The sequence below is a fragment of the Cebus imitator genome, unplaced genomic scaffold, assembly GCF_001604975.1.
Source record: "Cebus imitator isolate Cc_AM_T3 unplaced genomic scaffold, Cebus_imitator-1.0 Scaffold191, whole genome shotgun sequence".
In the NCBI taxonomy this organism is placed as follows: Eukaryota; Metazoa; Chordata; class Mammalia; order Primates; family Cebidae; genus Cebus; species Cebus imitator.
In genome coordinates, this window is record NW_016107506.1 from 3,348,727 (window position 1) to 3,352,140 (window position 3,414).

Genomic DNA, 3,414 nt, shown 5'->3' on the forward strand with positions numbered 1-3,414 from the left:
AACAATCATGTAAAGTAAGTGGAATTGGTTTTGCCATCATTTTGTGGCCTAGAAAATTGGACTGTGGCCAGAGCCAGTGGAAATAATGGGATTAGAACTCACATCTTGTGATGTTATCTTTAGTACTTGTTTGACTAAATAAAAGTCCTTCTCAGGTCTGCAAATGTCACTTAAAGATCTATGCAGAAACAAGCTGTATCTCCATGCTTGCTATGATTGCTCTGTCGAGACCTTGCACATCTTAAGGGCAGGACAGTGTAGCCCAAGGTGAATGTGAACCCTGGAGGTATAGTTAATTTACTTCAGTTTATGGAACAAAGTATTCCTCAAAATATAAAATATTGTTGCAGAAAACATTTCCTGAAAAATCATATCAAGCATTCAGACACTGTACGGAACTATTTAATGATAGCAGGAGTCTAGCTTCAGTCTAAGGGATACTATCTACGTTTGATCATATTTGGTGTATTAGGTGAGAGAGCTTTTCAGAAGCACCTTTGCAATGAGGACCCAGGAGGCTTCTGCAAAAATTTGTTGAGGAAAGATGAAGATGTACACAATATATTTGATCAACTAAGAAAGTCTTAGTTCTTGGTTCTTGGTGGTGAATGAATAGAGAGAAGCACCATTCTAAATACAACATGGGGCCTGTCACTTAGTTTGGGTCCTCACCCCAGCCCCACTAAATGAATGTGTGTGCCTCAGCCTGCTGCCACCCCTTGTAGTACTGTTGTGAAAACCAGAAAAAATTCCCCCTTTGGGCAGATGTAGCCCTAGGAGCACAAGATTCTGGCTCAGCAAGATGATGTATTCTTTGTGGAAAGAAAAAGTCTCCTCATCTTCCAGGGAGATACAGCTTCTCACCAATGGCTTGCCCAGCAGTACATTGACAGCCCCTACTCAACTCTTCACCTGGGCACAAATTGTATATCATTACACAGTGTCCTGTGCATGGTACAAAATCATACTTTAACTGAAACAAGTTTATTTCAAACTGTAAATATGGATCATAGCAGCAGCACTGTGTAGAGGCCCTTTGATAGAATTTAACTTAAGGGTAGAGTGGTATTATCTTTTATTCTAAACAGAAAATTGTGTCATTTTGACATCTTAAGAGGTTTCAGTGACTCAACAGGGGTAGGAGATAGTTGTGCCCAATGAACATGGCCAGATGTAGCAGGTGCACACTGGCAAATTGTGGGTGCCCAACAAATATTCTGGTGACCAATGGATGCCTGTGAAAAATGGCAAGTACCGAGCAGATTTGGTAGTACACAGCAGGTGCCACCAAGCAAAGGCACATGGTGGTTCACACTGGGTGCGCAGTATGATTGGCAGGAAGGATGTGCGTGAGTATCTGGGGATTCTTGGAAACACTTACTGGGAGCAGAGTGAGGGGAGTGAATGTCTTGTCTCAGTAAGTTGGGGGATGGGGAATGAAACATTAGCAAAATTTGGCTTTTTGCTGTTATTGTCAGCCCATCTGTTCCCACAATCTGGGGAAGCCTAGAATAACTCAGTTTATACAAATAAAACATTAGAAATAAGCTGCTTAATGGAGCTCATCCTTCATATTTTGTTTAAGGTCAAATATTAAAAGAATTTTGAGAAAAAAGTGAAATAAACTTTTTGCTACTTTTTTTAAGAGTAGAAAATCATCCTATATCCAAATTGTCCTATGATAAATTCTTAATGTAAAAAGAAATAATCCTCCATAAATAACTTTAATAAAAGCCAGCTGAACAGGTACAAATTGACAAGGAGGTGATTAAGATGAGGGGTCATTGCATAGGTAATATATAAATAATATGTAGGGAATCCAGGAGCTCCACACATTAGTGCCAGAATGTAGGGATCCATGAGCCCCAGACCGGGCACCAGAATGTAGGGAGCCAGCCCTACATCACCCATGGGTACCCTGAGTTTGGTGGCGACAAAGGAATGAGAAAAAGACAGATTAAGAGAGATGGTGGGACCAGGGAGCCATCACTTTATTACTCTGGTGGAGGCAGTGAAGGCCACGAGCTCTGATCATCCACCCTATTTATTGATTACAATCACTTTGATCTATAGGGTAGGGGTAGAGTGATGCTGGAGTGAATCAGTGAGCCAGAACTGGTGTGTCATCCTAAGGATTGATAACAGTGGTGGTTTGGGGGTTTCACAAAACAAGAACATGTGGTTATCTTTAGCTTATTATCTACATACAGTTCATGGAACATGGACCTTACAAGGAGCCTACAAGTCTGGCTATGTCATAGTGCTACAAAGGGGTTTTACGTCCTTGAGCACAATGTTTATGGTAACAGAGCCGAGGTCACCCTGCACTGGAACATGAGGCATGAAGAGGCCTCCTCCTCAGAGGCCTCCTGCTGCCTTCTACAGTTTATTGTTCCTTGTTTAATGTTACTCATAACTAATTTATATAGGCACTCTGTAAGTCCTTTCTCCTTTGCTGTTTTTCCCAACAATAATGGATTTTAGAATTTAACTGGTCAAATTCAGTAAAGAAGAAAATGACATTTGGGAGGTAAGAATATCACTTGGAAAAGATTTTTTTTTTGAGACAGAGTCTTGTTCTCTCACCTAGGCTGGAGTGCAGTGGTGCAATCTCAGCTCACTGCAGCCTCTGCCTTCTGAGTTTAAGCGATTTTCATGCCTCAGCCTCCTGAGTAGCTGGGATTACAGGTGTGTGCCACCACACCTGGCTAACTTTTGTATTTTTAGTAGAGTTGAGGCTTCACCATGTTGGCCAGGCTGGTCTCAAACTCCTGACCTCAAGTGGTCCACCTGCCTCAGCCTCCCAGAGTGCTGGGGTTTCAGGCATGAGCCACCATGCCTGGCCAGAAAAGTTCCTTTGATATTTGATTTAATAATTAATTCTGCAGAGGATGGTATGATGCAGTATAAAGACAGCGGTATAACTGCACAGCCATCGTTGCCTTTTTATTTGAAAGAGGCAAGATAAAAAGCAATTGTATTCCAAAAATAAATTTTTTTGAGTGGGCTGAGCTTGAGGGAGTAGAAGCCAAGAAACAGCTTTATTCAGTCTCACTACTCCGCATAAGCTTATTTCTGTTGATATCTTCCCTCTTGGTTAAAATCCTCCATCATTTACAGTGAATTTTCCACTCACTCTTACATAATAAAAAAACACTCCTGGGACCACTGCAGTGGCTCGCACCTATAATCCCAGCAATTTGGGAGGCCAAGGTGGGAGGATTGTTTGAGCCCAGGAATTCAAGACTAGCCTGGGCAATATGGCAAGACCCTGTCTCTACAAAAATTAAAAAATTAGCTGAGTGTGGTGGCATGCACCTGTGGTCCCAGCTACTTAGGGTTGAGGCAAGATGGTCGCTTGAGCTCAGGAGTTTGAGGTTGCTGTGAGCTATGATCTTGCTGCTGCTTTCCAGC